The sequence below is a fragment of the Tamandua tetradactyla genome, chromosome 8 (assembly GCF_023851605.1).
Source record: "Tamandua tetradactyla isolate mTamTet1 chromosome 8, mTamTet1.pri, whole genome shotgun sequence".
Classification (NCBI taxonomy): domain Eukaryota; kingdom Metazoa; phylum Chordata; class Mammalia; order Pilosa; family Myrmecophagidae; genus Tamandua; species Tamandua tetradactyla.
Genome location: NC_135334.1, coordinates 12,316,209 through 12,333,139, shown reverse-complemented (window position 1 = coordinate 12,333,139; position 16,931 = coordinate 12,316,209). Strand labels below are relative to the sequence as shown.

Below are 16,931 nucleotides of genomic sequence, written 5' to 3'. Positions count from 1 at the left end.
ATGTGTCGCGATCTGGGATATAAGGGGTGTAAGTTCTACATAGTGTCTGGCACATAGTAGGAACTGCATGCAGGTCGATTGAATGGAATCAGATTGAACTCTGATTCGTAAGGAGTTGCTGCATATGGGGCCACTGGTTTCCAAACACTGCACTAAAAGCCTTTAGCGAGATAACTGAAAAGAGCAAACACGACTTCCTCCTGGACGATTCCAAAGCTGCGCCAGGATCTTTGGGCCTCAGCACATCGTTATGACTATCAACTATAGGTTTCAGAGTTCGGCGTACTTTAGAAACGAGAGGACGTACTCATTCGTTCACTCGTTCATTCATCCAATGGACACGTTTTGAGCACCTGGTTCTGTTCTAGGACATGTAAGGTAGTCCCTAAAATCTCTGCCAGTTCCAACCTCTTTGAAAATTCTGCAATAAATGGTCAGTCAAGTAGCCTTTTTGTTCCAGCTTGTGACTGTGGTTGCAAAATCTCTCCATGTGCTGCAGTTTGGTCTCTTTTTATCATGCACCCTAACACCCTGTCCGTGGGGCAGAGTTCCCAGGCATCGGGGTGGAGAAGGCCTTCTGTCCCCACTCACACGCCCTGATGTGCAGGCTGAAGGGCATCCTTCCCGTCTCCTCCCAGTGCGCTGGGGAGAGCCCACCCTCGTCCCCTGGGAGACTGACCTCTTCTCTGCTGATTGTCCCAACCCATTCCCAATTCTCCCCACCCACCCGCCTCCTCCAAGTTTTGTCTTTTTAATCAGAAAGATGTTTGTCACTCACATGGGTTAAAAGTTTTGAGATGTTTTAGAAATTAACTAAAAGCTAGTTCCGTTTCCTTCAGTACCATCTCTTCAGATGGCGGCTCAGTACTCAGGGCTAAGTTTCCCACGTGGTAACTGAATCTTTATGCAGGATTTTGCCACATTCCTTCCCCCCCCCCCCCACCACACATTCACACTGCTGAACATGGCTTGCTGTGGCCACCAAGGCAACTTTATGTTTTTCTGTTCTACAAAAGATGTTTCCTGAACAACTGCTAAGCGCCAGACTCTTTGAATAGAAGACAAAACCTAACGGAGAGGCCTTGCGGTGAGTGGAGTGGGAAAGGCCCCATCTGCAGCCAAAGACCTCAGCTGAAGTTCAGCTTTGCTGCTCTCGCCAGCATGAGCTCAGGGGGGTACTTCGTGTCTCTGGATCTCTTTCTCCTCATCTAGGGCCTGGGGATAGAAAGCTCTGCCTACACCATACGGAAGTGGTGGAGATTTAAATGAGGTAGTGAATGTGGAAATGACTTAGAATGTAAACGCTGGTCTTTATTCAGGCTGCATGACCAAGCCCTAAAGTGATTCACACCCTGGAGTCCTCTGTCTTGCCCCGTTTCTCATCCTGGAAGGGCATTTGCAGGATGGAGAGATGCTTGCTCTCAGGATGGGATGTGCGGCTTCCTGGGGTTGGATATTGATGTGTCTGTCTTTTCCAAGAGGAGAAGTAGAGAGGCCTCCCTGGCTGGAGTGTCGCTGTTGGCATGGTTTCATTGATATGGTTTCCCTCTCACCAACCCCGTTTGCCCTAAGACCCCTAAGCACCCAGTAAGTGCCTGGGCTTTGTCTAAGGAAATGGGCAGGGGCTCTCTGTGGCACCTTTTCTTCAGGGCACCTCTTCCTCAGGAGAGCGCAGACGTCGGCCCCTACTGCCACTTCGTGCAGAGTACACTGCTGCCGTGCACACTTTGTTGTGTTTCACGGGCTGGGTGGGCCCATTTTCCTTGTTGCAGGCAGGCACGTGTGCCTGGGTGTCTTCCACACACCCCTCCTGGCTACCACACACTCAGTGCTAGGCACTGCAGAGTTGGCTCAATAAATGCCTCTCCATGACCCATTGTCCATGCATTTGACCTCCAAGGCAAGGCTCTGTGTCCATAACTGACCCGCTGGTCTTGCTCCGAGGGCAGAGCGGTGGGGCCAGAGGAGCAAGATGTCTGCTCCAATGCCTCAGGTCTGCAGACATGTAAATAACTTACCCGAGATAACCACTTTTTATCAAAAACATGGTACATACAGAAGCTGTCTGCCGGCCCAGCACCAAGCAGGCCAGGCCGTCAGTTCTGGAGTGTGAGGCTGGCACATCTCTGGCTGTTCCCTGAGTCCCTGTGTCTGTGTCTGCCCAGTGGGAGCCTTTATAAGACAACAGCTTCACAACAGCACCAAAAGGCGAGGAGGCAGAGCCATCTTCAGTCACCTGCAGCTCTTTTTGGGTGGCTGGAGAGGAAGAGTATTAATATTAAGAGGGGCGTTAAGTAATTATGAGCAGTGAAAGCGTGTTCTGGAGAAGGGTGGGGGGCGCCTCTTCGCAAGATGCTGTTTGATGTTAGATCCAGTTCTGAATGAGGATGGGTCAAGGGGCGGGGCCCAAAGGTGAGGAGGAGGAGGAGGAGGAGGAGGAGGGAGCCGGCTGCCTACGGGCTCCTTGCCCAGCAGCATGGCCACTTGGGCAAGCAAGAGTGATGTCCCTCGAGGAGTGGGGACAAGGGTCAGAAAAAACTGCGCGTGAGGCAGGCTGTACCGGGGCATGAAAGGAAGCCTGTGCTCTGGCTGCAGGAGGGGACCGCCCGGAGGGAACGCTGTCTCACCTCTCCCGGCGGGCAGAGGGGGTGTTTGTTCGGCTTCGGGTTCAGATGAGCCTGGCCTGAGTCTGGAAGCTTCACACTGCGGTGGGGAGGCCGGTTGGCATGTTTGCGTTAGGCCGCTTGGGGAGCTGAAGGCATTGAGGGATGGAAGGGGAGCCTCCCGGAAACCAGTGTTAATATCCCCTCCACCTTTGCCCCTTCTCCCCTCGTCTTCCCTCCCCTCGTCTTTCTGATGCAATTCTGATTATCCCACCAGGCTTTGTTTGGGGTTGAGGGTAGAGCCTCAGAACCCAGCCCTTGGGGGGAGGCGATCTTTTCCATTCCCTCTTCAACTCAGTCTGGGCAGCTCCTTACCTCTCTCCCTTTCTCCTTCTCTTTCTCTGCCTCTCAGTACTTCTGTCTCCCTTCCTCTCCCGCTCCCCAACTCGCAGGCTTCTTTGCCTGTCCTGTTTGCCTATCCCTCTTTCTGTTCTTATTGTTGATTTCCTGGGACTCCTTTTGTTGAGGCACCAATACCCCCTCCCTCCACTTGGTGGGATCCAGGAGTGAAGTTGGTTAAAGGGCCCCTGCCTGCACCGAGCAGGTTACTCTGGATTTCTGCTGGGAGGCAAAATGCCCACCTCTGCCAAGACCTGGAGGTGTGACTAGGGGCCAATCTCCATCCCCTCGGGCCTCAGTTTCCCCAGCTGTACAGTGGGGGTGATGCCACGCTACCATTCAAAGAGTGCCATGTGCCTCATAAAGGAGACCTCCTCTCAAGTGGCAAGCCGCACACCCTTACCACCCCCCGCTCCTGTCGGGGCCCACTCAGCTGCTCTCTTCCTGTTGCTGAAGTGGAGAGGGAGCTATAGGAGAATCGGGGGCGGGAGCAAATGGAGGGGATCTGCCGCCGGACCAGTTTAGGCAAACAGCAGGGATTGCTGGCTGCGGTTGCAGCCCCCACTTAGGCAGTAACAGCTGCAGTCCAGCTGCTGGCATCCCTGCTGGGGGAGCGTGCTAAACCTCTCCGGGGTCAGCACTGTGGTATGTCGGTTTCCATAGCAACCAGCCAACGGGCCACTTTCTCAGAACAATTCCCCTACTCAGCCGGGTTCTGGACTTAGCTCAGCCCAAGGGCGTGTGGCTGAGGAGCAAAGCGGGAAGGGGGTGGGGGGAGAGCCAGAACGGGCCCCCTGGAAGATGGCGTTCTCAGGTCTGGTCTTAGCGCAGGGTGGGGTGTGTGTGGGGGGTGGGGACACGGACCAGAGACGACACATTCGGACTCATCCCTGTAGTGCACCCCCCCCATCCCCCGCCCTCCACCCATCTTCAGACCGCCCAGTCTGGCCTGGCTGGAGGAAGTGCTGGGTCTTTGTCTGGACAACAGCTGCCTTGGCAGGGTTCAAAGCTGGGAGGTGAAAGTCCCAGGGTGGTGTATAAATGGGGACTGGTGCTGGCCCCCTTTTCTGCATCCTTTCATCCAGCTCTTCCAGGACCTTTTGAATTCCACTGTTCTCATCTCGTTGTCCCCTACCCCCACTCCCCCACCTCTCACCTCTGGGAAATTAGTCCTCTCCCTACTTTTTGAGGGTGGGAGGGGATCACCTTCCCCTTAGGAATAAACTCCCAGCCTCTGAGCAGGGTGAGGCCATCCCCGATGCCTGGGATCTAAGCTCTTTTCTCTAAACATTTTCAGAAAAAGAGTCTCTGGAAGTAAAGATAGAGATTAGGAGCTATGGGGTGTGGGGAGTGGGGGCCCTCGATCCGTTTTATGGGTAAGGACTAGGAGGCCCAGTGTGGGGGCTACCTGGGGAAGGGGGACTCATGCCTCCATTGCAGTCACTCCCAGCCCTGCCCCCTCCCTGGCTGAGCTGGCTGTCACTTCCAGGAAGCTGGGGGTTTCTGCCATGTCCCTTGGAATGCAGCCGCTACTGCTGTGGACGTGGGGGCACTGGGGCTTTCTCCCTGCATGTGAGCTCATTCCCAGAAAAGAGCCCTTAGCAGATGGGGAAACTGAGATGAGGGACAGGTGTCCGAGTGGGCCTAACGATGGCAGGATTGGACATAGGGGGCTGGGACGTGACCTGGGTGGTTCCTGCTCAAACTGTGGGGAGGATGGGGCGGTGGCTGAGTGCAGGTAAGGTGGCCTGTAGGCTGCCCAGCTCTCCTGTCACTGCCACACTCCCTCCTCTACTCTGTTCAGTGGCCTCTCACTTTCAAGGGGTCTAATTCTTCCTTCCCCACCCAAAAGGAGGAGACAGATGTCCTCTCTTCCATGAGCCACAGCAGCAGCCAGACACAGTTTCTTTAATCCCTGGAAACAGGTGTAGGATAATTGTCAGCCATATACACGGCAGGAGAGGGGTTTGGGGGGAGGTGAGGGGGTGGTGAGGACTTGGGAAAGGCCCAGTTTTAGAAACTGCATGGGCTCCCACCACCCTTGGCCCCATCTGTGAAATGGGAGCGTCGCCCTAGATCAGCATTTCCCAAAGTGGGCTTTGCAACAGAGGGCTCCATAGGGGATGAGGCTGGGAACAACTCTAAACCCAAGCAACTTTGGGAGAGGTTTCAGGCCATACCTTCTGTAAGGACCCTTGGGATACATTGCAAAGGATATTTCAATTTGAAAGGCTCTAAGAAATCCAGCACTAACGATAATCCAGTTTCACCTGGGGCTTCCCAAAGATACATGATTGTGACACCCTTATTTCAAATCCTATAAACAAACCCACCTTAGAAAAGTTCCAAGGCCTTTCTCTGTCCCATGCTGATCAACATCTGGGATGCTTACACCACCCCCAGCAACACATATGGCTCCGTGAAAAGCCTCTTTGGCTCCCTCTCTCTGGGGGGAGACACCCACAACCCTGCTCGCTCCACTCCTGTCCTCTTCCACCACCTCACCCTAGCTGGCTGCTTGACTTCACTGGGGCCGTCTCCACCCAGCGACAGATGGAGACGCTGGTGAGGTCTTGCCTCCACCTTCAGGCAGCCTAGTGGGGGGTGGGCAGTGCTCAGAGCCGACTGTGGCTGGGTTTCTCAGTGGAGTAAAGCCCTCATGGCTCCCCCACCCCACCCTTGTTCTCCAGAGTTTTGTAGGTCATCTGTGGTTTTTCTGTGACACTCTAGAGGAGCGGGGGAGTATCCCAGTGCCGAGTGTCTAGTCAGAGGATCCTGAATAGGAAAACTGAAAGAGTGAGCAGGAACTCAAATAGATCATATGCACCAGTGTTCATAGCAGCTTTGTTTATGACAGCCAGAAGGTGAAAACAACCCAAGTGTCCATCAACAGATGAACTATGGACAAAATGTGTTCTGTCCACACCCACAATGGAATATTAGTCAGCCACAAAAAAGAACAAAATTCTGATGCACATGACAACATGGATGAGCTTGAAGACATCAGGTTGAGTGAAAGAAGCCAGACACAATAAGACAAATATCGCATAATGCCACATATATGAAATATTAGAATAAGAAAATTATAGAGACAGAAAGGAGATTAGAGATTGCTAAGGGCCAAGAAGGACGGGCAATTATTGCTTAATGGGTACAGAGTTTGGGATGATGCAAGAGTTTTAGTAATGGAGGGTGGTGAGAGTAATATAATATCATAAATGAAATAAATGCCACTGAATTGAACACTTGAAAAGGGCAAATTTTATGTTCTATAGAGGTTACCACAATTAAAAAAAAAAGGGGGAAAGTGTCCCCTCCTCCCCACCAGTCCAAACTCTCAGAGAAGTAGCCCCTCCCCTTCTCCATTCCTTGACTTGCCAAAGGCCTTGCATGTGCAGATTGAGAGGGAGTGGAAAGAGGGTAGGTGGGCTGTGGAGTCAGGCGCCCTGACTGCTCTCCTCTATAGTTGACCTGTCCCTGCCCTGAGGCAAGTGGCTTCACCCTCTGCAGTTGTCCCAGCTGTGGGAGGGGTGATATGTGTGATAAAGGCCTGTGTCAAGAGGAGCTCAGTAAATTTTAGCGCTGAGATAGGTTTATGTTTCACTGGTTTTTGAGTGCATGCAACAATTGTGATTTCCTTTACTCTTGGATTGTTTACCTTCCCTGTGCAAGTGACATGGTTTGTCTGCAAGGTGGCCCTGATTCATGAAAGAGGTAGGGTGTGGGGAGTGTGGAGGTGGGAAGTGGGTAAACGCTTTTGAAAAATACTGGTAAGCAGAAACTGGAATACAGGTTACCTGGGGCTGGGTGGGAGTTAATGTTTAACTGGTGCAGAGTTTCTGTTTGGAGTGATGGAAAAGTATTGGCAATGGCTGGGAGTGATGGTGACAGAACTCTGTGAATGCCTTTAATATCTCTGAATTGTCTACTTGAAAGAGGGTAAAGTGGGAAAATTTCGATTGTATATACATTACCAGGAAAAAAAAAAAGCCCTCAAACTATACAACATAAAGAGTGAACCCAAATGTAAACTATGGGCTGTAGTTATAGTACAATTATAGTAACAGTGCTTCATCAATTCTAACAGATGTACCACACTAATGCAAAATGTTATTAGGGAAAACTGTGCATATTAGAGGGGAGTATATGGAAACTCTGACGCTCTGCCTGATTTTTCTGGAAACTTAATAACAACTCTTATTTTTTTTAAAAAGAAGGTGTATGAATTAAGATGACCCCATTTCAGTGGGCAAAGAACTCCTTCCCCTAAGAAGGGAGAACACTTTTCCTTACCTTCCTCTTTCTTATCCACTCAGACCCCGGATCCTGCTACCAGGTACCTTTCATTCAGTACCTGTAGCCAAAAAACTTCTTGATGAACTACCATCGTGAGCGCCTTATCAGTAGAGCAGCAGCACCAATCTACAGGCCAGAGCCGGGGGTCAGGACAGGCCTGTTTTCTTCCTACCTCAGGTCCCAGGTTTTAAAGTCATTTTATTTAACACAAGGAAATGAGGAAAGAACAGGAGGAAAGAAAGAGCAAAGCAAGAGTGTCTAAAATGTGCTCTGCACTGTACTAGGTCTTTAGAATACTGCCTTCCTCATACACCTTATCTCCCTTGTGATTTTGATGTAGGTGAACGAGAGGCTGTTTGTGGCCCTTGGGAGAAAGGAATTGACACTGAGATTGCTAGCACTGTTTGTTACGGTCATCAGCGCAGCATGAACCCCCAACAGCACCTTCGTTTGGCTGAATCACCTTCTCTTTTGCTACTCTTTTGTCCTTTAGCATCATCTGAAGATTTTATAACTGAGCGAGAGTGGGAGGGGTGGGTGGACTTGTTCAGTGAAGCTGAACAAGTGGTCTGCCAAACTCATCTCCATGAGCTTGTGTGTGTTCTCCTGTACCCATGTAGCTCTGGCTCCTGTCCCTGAATAGTGCTGTCATCTGAAATGAATGGAAAGATGGGCTGGAGTTGATGGTGTGTGTGTGTGTGTGTGTGTGTGTGTGTGTGTGTGTGTGTGCTTGTCCCTAGGTTTGGTGGGAGAGGGGGTATTTCTGAAGCTGTTCCTTTTGAGCTCTTCCAGTAGTGCTCTGTGTTTGGCTGGGGCCTCACTTTCCTTGCACTTTCAGGAGGAAGCTGCTTGAATTATGCTACTGAGAGGAAGAAGGTGCCTCTCAGAGGGATTCAGCTCTCCTGATATTAAGCTGGAATGATTTCTAGCCTGGCTCCTCTCATTTGAAGGGCTGGCCTGACTCTAGCAGGTATTCAGTATTAAAAAACAAACGAACAAACAAAAAAAACCCCAAAAACCCCAAATAGCTCTCAGCACCAGATCGATAGCTCAGATCCCTGCCATGGGTTCAGCCCTCTGATGGAGGGAGTGTGTGAGTGTGTGTGTGTGAGAGTGTGTGTGTGTGTGTGTGTGTTCCCTGCTGATTTATAGGCACTTTGTAGATCAGCAGAAGCATGAGGAGGAGTGGAAGTGGGGGGTGGAGGGAATTGTCTTTGGGCAGAGGCCTGATTAGAACAAGGAGCTAATCAGCACTATTTATGAAGGTGTTTGTACAAGCATTTGTGGTAAGTGATGGGGGGAGGGGTGCGTGAGAGGGAGAAGACACCATAGCAGTGTCTGACGATTTAAAGCCCAAAGAAAAGTTGGGACTTTGAGACAACTTTGCCAACAAACATCCTCTGAAGGTCTCGGGCCTAAGGCCACCTAGTCTCAGAGGGGAGACTGGAGCGAAGACACAGGGGACTGTGAGGTGAGCAGGGAGCATAGTTACCTCTGAGAAGTTACCGCCACACAGACTGGACACTCAGAAATCAGGCTGCGGGGTTGAAAGGCATCTCCTGGCCCAGTTTTCCCCTTCCCTTCCATGTCCGGTATTTTGGAAGCCACATGCTGGAGAAACTACATCGTAACAGTGATGAAAGGAATTTAGAATTTAGGGGGGAGAGAGAGAGACCTTGGACCTGTCCCGTGACATTTTGGAACCTGGGCTTTCACGTGTATAAAATGAAGGCTGATAACAGAATTGTGACCACATCGCTGGAATGATTGGATCAGATGGGGTGTAGGGAAGTGCTTCCTAAAGGACTATAGGTGTATGTTTTACTTTTATCAGGAGGGGAGGTTGGTCACCCAGTTTAATGCTGGGGTGGGGACAGGGCCTGCAGCTGGGAGCTGGTGTTGAAGCTGAAGTAATTCTTCTAAAGCTACTCTCCCAACGGTGACCTTCAGGAAGTTAGCTCTTCCTTACACCCACGTTAATTCTGACTTTCAGTAGCTTCATTTAAAGTGTATAAAGCTGATTTGGTGGGCTTCCGTATACAAGCTCCTGGAGGGCCAGGAGCGTCTGGGGCTGTATGTGAGAGGAAACCTCCTGCTTTAAGGAGAGATTGATTCAGTGGTGGTGCTTCTCCGTGACCTATACCCTAAGAGCTGGACTTGGACAAGCACTTTGAAACCACAACTTGGCTAAGCCATCTCTGAGCATCCCATGGCACTCTCTGGAGTGGGCTGAGGAGGCCAGGAAGTGGTTCTGGTCTCATCAGTCATTCTGGCGCCAGAATCCCAAGGACAGTGGCTTCCTGGAGGGGTAGTGAAGGGAGGTGCTTGGGGGGAGGGGAAGGAGCAGTGCCGCAGGGTGAAAGGGGGAGACGGGGAAGTTCCCAGGTGCTGCTAAGGGTAGTCCCTGGAACAGTGACCGCAAAATGCCCCCTGGAAGGAGAAGGATGAAAGAGATGGGAATTCTCGTAAATTTTTAATCTGAAAAATAAAGTGTGAATTAGAATTAATGCGGGTATTAAATATTTAAACTTTCTGTACTCACTTTCATTTTTAACATATTCCTCCCTCAAAAGCCTTGTCAGATTTGTTCTCGAGATGTCCCTCTCTCTCTCTGCCCCTCTCCCTCAGCCCCAGCCCCATACTTAGACCACAGGTATTTATTACCCTGATGGAAACGTTCATTTTATTTCTCCTACAGGAACCGTCTGATCTCTCTCTTTATATTTATGCTTTCTCTATATGGCAGTGTAAATAATTGATGCCATTATAAACACATCCTATGCAAAATATTTATTAGAAAAAATAACTCTTTAATTTGGCATGCCATTTAATTCCATTTTGTAATCATAGCACATGGGCTACAATTAATGCCAGGGCTGGGGAATCCAGCCTGACTGCTGACTGCTAACTGTTAACGGAGTCACAACAAAGTCTCCCAGGCCCAAGCACCCTTGGTCTCTTGGCAGTTGGTTAACTGTGTAATTGGGTTGATGGTGGCAGATGATGTCCTCTGTCCAGTATGGGACTGAGGATGAGTCTAGGCATGAGACTGGCAGGTTGCTTCTCTCTTCAGTAGACTAGGGGATGGTTTAGGTCCTTCAAATGCCTTTGGCAGGAGGCACCCAAAAGCATGCTGGGACGTTTAGATGTAGGCCATTTGTTGCATCTTCATTGGTGGGGTGGTTCTTGACATTTTGGTAAGTTCCTACAAAGACTTAGGGGATAATAGCAAATAGTGATCGTTTCCTAGAGATTTGGTTTCATGCATTTGTACATTTAACACATATTTATTGGTGGTTTCATATGTGTTGGGCCCTGATGTTGGCACTGGAGATACAATAGATGAGCAGTGGTGGATATGAGAATATTTACAGTTGCCGAATATTCTGCCATTGCTTCTGCTCGTTTCCTTTCCCCCTTAATCCCTCCAGCTATCTTAAGGAATCTGTCTACCAGAGCTGACTACACTTCAAGTTTTAAGGACTCATGGCTAGTTTTTTAATAACTCGTCTTCATGGATTTTTTGATTGCTATGGTTTTAACACAACCTTGCAACTAGCTCACTCTCCTCTAGGAGGAAGCCTGAAAATCAAATGAATAACATCAGCAGTCTCTTTTCCTGAATTCCAAGCGTGGTTCTCCTTTGCAGTTAGGTGAGTGTCTCTTTTTTGAGACTGCCATTACTACCATAATATACCTCTCCAGGTGCCATTGCAAGTGCCCAGACTTTGAGCTGAAACCTTCAGGGTTTTAATTCCAGCTCTAATGTGGCATTTATTAGTCATTTCCCCCTTTGATTATCTTCTCCAATTCTTCCCGTTACTGGCATCATTCAGTATGTGTTCCCAAGCTAAGAACCGCTCATTCACTTGTAGTCTGGATTCTCTTAAATTACCTCATAGGGTAGAGAATAATGAAGGGACAACTAATGCCCTGGAAAAAAATCTTTATTTTGCAGTTAGCCATTTGCCTCTCTTAGTTTGGAAAGTAAGCATGGCCTCCTCAGCCTAGAATTTGAACGAGGATAAAATGATACCAAGCTCACAGCCCACCCTTCCAAAGAGGCTCTGACATTTTCTGACTTCATTTCACATCTCCCAAAATGGGATGGTGGGAAGAAAGATAAACCATAACTAGTCACCCTGCTCTCCTCTCCCACCTGGGCCTCTGGATCCGGGTCTGTGACAGATGTGGGCTGTTTAAGGAAGGCTGACATTGGGCTTGACAGCCTCTATGGAGGGGTCTTCCAGGCACATCAGGATCAAAGAGGCTGAGCCTCAGCTGCCTTGGGGGTGAGCAGAATGTTCTACAAGGATGACCCCATCACAACTCCATCTCAGTGTCCTTCACAGGGGACAGATGATCCTCTCTAGGGATTTGGAGTTGGGAAGTTTGAATGTCCTTCTGATTGCCTGTACCATGGTCCTCTGTTCTCTGTAGCGGTGGCCACAGATCTACCCACAGACGGAATCCAGCTCAGACTGTAGTTTATCTTCTGCTGTCTTCCTCAGGAGGGATTTAGGGAGCTCTGGATTAATTCGCAAACTTTTGCTGCAAGCCCAACTTGCCCATTTTGCTCTACTTTTAGAAAACGGGCTTCTGCCTTATTTCTAAGACCAAGTTTCCGTATTCACTCTATGTTCAGCCTGTTAAGACAGTCAAAATATCTTGCTGAATTTGCCCAAAGTCAACTGTTGCTTGGATGCAGTGTTTCAAGCTCTTCTTTCTTGATGGGTCTTTCCCTCCACTTCCCAGTCCCCCACTGCACCCCATATCAGAGGAGTATATGGTTCAGCTCTCAGGTCTGTTTCTATCTTCATTCATTCATTTAATACTTACCATGCAGATACGACATCTTGGAGCCCTCTGCTAAGCATTTGGTTTTCAGAAGAGACTCAGTCCCTGCTCTCCACTGGCTCTGGTTTCAACTCTAATTAGTCATTCAATGCCTGGCCTGGCCTGAAAACATCAGAATGAAAGGAAGGATAGTAGCAACTTGATGAACTTTTTCAAGGAAAGCGTCCTGCAAGACCCATCAAGAAGCATCTCTTCTATGCACCCTGCTCTGGATCAGCTCACAGCCTGGAATCTTTTCCTATCTCCATTTGGAGCCCAGAAGTGACGGGCTTCTCGTAGAAACCATTGAGGGGGCCACCATGTGCTGAAGGTGCCTCCACCTGTGTCCCCTCAGCCATGTTCATAAAATCTGCTCTTGTTTTCTAATGTCCAGTGCCTGGGGGTGGATGGGGGTGGGGCTGGGCCCTGACAGGCACTGCAGTGATCCAGAGAACGTGACAGGTTCAGAGCCCCTGGGTGCCCCAAACCCAAGGACTACCCAACAGCCCTAGCCTCTTGCCTGCTTTCCTGGAGCATTTGGAACAAATTGCATGGAGGCTTGAAGAGAAGATTATTCCCAGTGGGGAGAAGGGCTGAGAGTGGTGGTGGGCATGGCCTCAGAGAACAGGGAGGGTGTGAGGAAAGCGTTCCTGTGACCTCCCTGTCTGCCTCAACTCTCTGATCCTGGGTTCTCCAGTGACCAAGCCACTGACCGACAGTCTGACTCTGGATGGGTGATGGTGACTGACACTTTCAAAGCCCCACACCACTTCCTAGACACTTGCACATGTGTTATCTCATTCAGTGTACAGGTCAGCCCCAAAATGGATTCTGGGGTCTCAATTTCCCAATTTTATAATTTAGATGACAGAAACACAGGAAATTGAGGCAACTTGCCAAGTTCCCATGACTAATGCAGGGGCAACAGAGACCAGAGGTCAGATCTGATTTTATAGGCCATGCTCTCTTTTTAATTTTATTTTATTGTATTAACAAATAGATATTTATATAACAAGAAAGTTACCATTTAAACCATTTTACAAGTACAATTCAATGACATTTAGTACGTTGGTAATGTTGTACAATCATTGCCACTACTTCCAGAACTTTTTCTTCACCCCAAATTGAAACTCTATACCCATTAACTTCCCATTCCCCACCCACTCCCTGGCTTCTGGCAACTCCTAATCTACTTTCTGTCAGAATGAATTTGCTTATTCTAGACATTTCATGCAAGTGCAGTTATATGATGTTTGTCCTGTGTGTCTTGCTTATTTCACTCAGGATAGTGTTTTCAAGGTTCATCCATGTTGTCACATGTATCAGCACTTCATTTGTTTTTATGGCTGAATGATATTCCATTTTATGTATTACCACATTTTGTTTATCCATTCATCTATGATCGACACTTGAGTTGTGTCCACCTATTGTCTATTATGAATAATGCTGCTATGAACACTGGTGTGCAGATATCTTTTTAGGGCCCTGCTTTCAGTTCTTTTGTATATATACCCAGAGATGGGCTTGCCAGTCATTTGGTAACTCTATATTTAACTTTTTGCAGACCTGCCAAATTCCTTTCCACAGTGGCTGCACCATTTTACATGCTCACCCACAATGCATGAAGGTTCCAATTTCTGCATATCCTCCTCAACACTTATTTTCCTTATTATTATTATTATAGCCACCCCAGTGGGTGTAAAGTATGATCTTGTTGTGGTTTTCATTTGCATTTTCCTGATGGCTCTTGAGGAGCATCTTCTTACATGTTCCTTTGACTGCCCGTGTCTTTCTGTGTCCTCCCTGGCTATCCCCCTCCATGAAGTGAAGGAGTCAGGTCTTGTTCCACCTTGGACCTGGAGTGGTGATTGACGATGCTCTTCAGGCTTTGAACTTACCAAGTAAATAGGGCCCAAAGACACTGCTACTTCTTCCAGGAAAAGCAACCTTCTTCTATATGATGTTCCTCTCTCTTTATTTTTCCCACTTATTCCCGATAACTTCAGCACTGGATTCTGGTGTTTATAGGAGAGGACAGCAGTGGGGAAATGCTTTCTGGAAGTTCTTTTCCAGTGGTGAAGGGACTGACTTCTCTGCTCAAGCCTGCTTTGTCACCTTAGTCCTTGCTTCTGGGAAGGATGGCAGCAGTTCTGAGATGTCTTCTGTCTCTGGTCTGGACACACTGCAGGGAGAAGTTCCTATGGGAGGAAGCAGGACCAATGGCCCTACATGCCATCATTCAAGAACCTAAGCAAGTCAGCCTGCTGCACCAGTTTTGCATTTGAGAAAACTTGTAGCCTGCTTGCCTAAAAGCCTGCCCAGTTTGCCAAAAGCCCAGGGTGAGGAGCCACTGTCAGGACAGGGGACAGTAGCTGTGCCAGTCAGGAAGACAACTGAGAAGAGGAAGCAATTTCCCAGAAGGGCTCAGAGGTCATGGGCACGTGTTTACCTTTGCAACCCACTTCACTTCTCACCACTTGAACTTCTAAAAACCCAGAGGAGCTGCTGAAAATATCCCAGGTAATATGAAAATGAATAAAGGCTCAGCAAACAGAGCCCAGTTTCTGAGCAAACAGCTGAAAAGACAGGCAGTCCAGGCAAAAAGAGGAAAGGAGAGAACGCAAAAAGAGAAAGGTAGGGAAGAGGGGATGTAGGAGTCAGGGGGTGGGCCAGTTTGGGGTCTCAGCCACCCACCAGTCTTCTGAGCCCTGAGATGACCTTTCTCTTGGAGACTCCCTCTCTACCAGGAAGAAAGGGTGTGGGAAATACTGTGAGGAAAAACATTTCTCAGCTCTGTGCTCAATGGAGAGACTTTGGTGGAAAATGCAGTAGGGTCTGGTATTTTTTCTACAGCAGGGAAGAATTTGAAAATGAGGATAGGTGTGGGCAGTGCAGCTTCCTATGGATTAGGAGACCTGAGATCCAGACCCAGTTGTCACTGTTTAACTTTGGGCAAGTCCCACTTTTGTGGACTACAGTTTCCTTGTTAAGAGAATGATAAGACCGGACTAGATGATCTCTGGGTCGGTGGTGGGGGATCCTTTCAGCTCTAACATTCTACAATTTTTTTTTTTCTTTTTACCATAATCAACAAAGACTTTGATAAGTGTTTAACTCCTGTTGAGCTGTGTGATTCAAGAGCGTGAGGGCATGCCTCATACCCCTAGGTTTTGTATCTTCTAAGATGTAGCAGCTGACATGGACAGCCACGGGAGCAGGAACAGCTTCGTATATATTCTGAGTTTATTTGGGATGGGGGCGGGGCAGACCAGCTGAGAGATTTCTTCCTTCTGATAATGGAGAAGGAAGCATTATGCTGGCTCTGGGCCAGAGGGTAGACTTGGCATAGCTAACATCCTTCACAGTTATCACTTATCGAGTGCCCACTCTGTGTCCAGAGCTGTGCTAGGCCTTTTGCATTTATTATATCACTTACTTCTATAAGAATCCTTTGAGGTAAATGTTAGGATTATCTCCCATTTAGAAATGCTCCTCAGAGAACTTGACTAACTTGTGCATGGTCACGGAACCCAGGTTGTACCCAAGTCTAAATGGTGCTGGGGTCTACACTCTCACCACCCTATCACATGGCTCCCCTTGACCTTCAGGTCCTGGGGAAGGGGAGCAATGGACCCCAGAGAGGTGAGGATTCTTAGGAGACTAGAACCAACCCTAGTACCCTAGCTCCCAGGGTGGAGCACAGAATGGACTCACTGTGTCTGAATGTGGTTGCATTTTCTGTACTGGCTCTATTCCCTGGAGCTCAGTCAGTTCCTGTAGGAGAACTACTCACGAAACTGTGGCCTTTGCACCAGTTGGGGTCCGGATTTTTTTATTTTTATTTTTTTTACATTTTAATAATATGGAGAACAAGCTGTGCAGCAACTGCAGCTCCAGAAATGTAGGCAAGGAAGCACAAACCACGAGTGCAGTGGAGTGAAAGGAGAGGGTCTGGAGCAAGGAGGATTTGGCTGAGGGCTGGGGGCTGGGAAGGGCCGCTGGCTCTGCTTTCAGTTGCCAGGCTCCCTCACCAAATATGCAGGGGTCTTGGAAGGCTGAATGGCCACCTGTCAGGGATTGTTTAATAATTGGAAAACCTTGCCTTAGGTGGAAGGTTAGATCAAGGGTGCTAAGAGAATGTCTGAATCCAAGATACTGCATGTTCACACATATTTATCATGCACTGATGATGAGCCAGCATGGCTGCAGGTCTGGTCCTGGGACAGAGAGATAAATAAGACAGTGGGGGCTTCCTCCAAGGAGCTCATAGCTTCATTCATGTCTCCTTACCACCTCTCTGGTGGTTCCAGAGTTCCCTCTGCCCCCATGTCTCGTCACAATCGGTATTTTCAAACAAGCACTCAGCAAATATTAATTGCCTGCTGTGTGCAAGACTTCGTTGTAGGTGCTGAGAATAGAACTGAACAAGACAGTGTCCCTGCCATCAGGGAGTTCATATTCTACATGGGGAGAGGGCCAATAAACAAGGAAGCAGCTATGCAAATAAGAAAATTGTAGGTCCTGATAAAGGCTGTGAAGAAGAGAAAGTATGATAATGTGGGAGAGTATCTGGGCTGGGTGGTGGGGGAGGTGCTCTGAGGAAGGAATGCTTGCACTGAAGCCTGATGGATGAGAAGGTGGCAGCTGTGTGTGAGCTGAGGGGAGGGCAAGAGCATCCCAACCAGAAGGAAGAGCAAGAGCAAAGTCCCCAAGGTGGGACTGAACTGGTTAGCCTGGGTATTAGTAAACAGGTTGGGAGAATGAGGAGAAAGAAGTCAGCGAGAAAGGTGGGGGCCA

General features: G+C 48.8%; 1 protein-coding gene and 1 long non-coding RNA gene across 13 annotated transcripts in view; one reads left to right on the top strand and one right to left on the bottom strand.

The window, feature by feature from the left end:
• PKNOX2 (PBX/knotted 1 homeobox 2) overlaps window positions 1-16,931 on the top strand; it is a 269,249-nt gene that overhangs the window by 97,317 nt on the left and 155,001 nt on the right. The window lies entirely within an intron of this gene.
• On the bottom strand, window positions 1,262-3,677 carry LOC143643171 (uncharacterized). Its single transcript, XR_013156168.1, has 3 exons — window positions 2,979-3,677; window positions 2,628-2,703; window positions 1,262-2,256 (listed from the first exon to the last, which is right to left on the bottom strand). It is a non-coding gene; the product is annotated as an uncharacterized LOC143643171 (long non-coding RNA).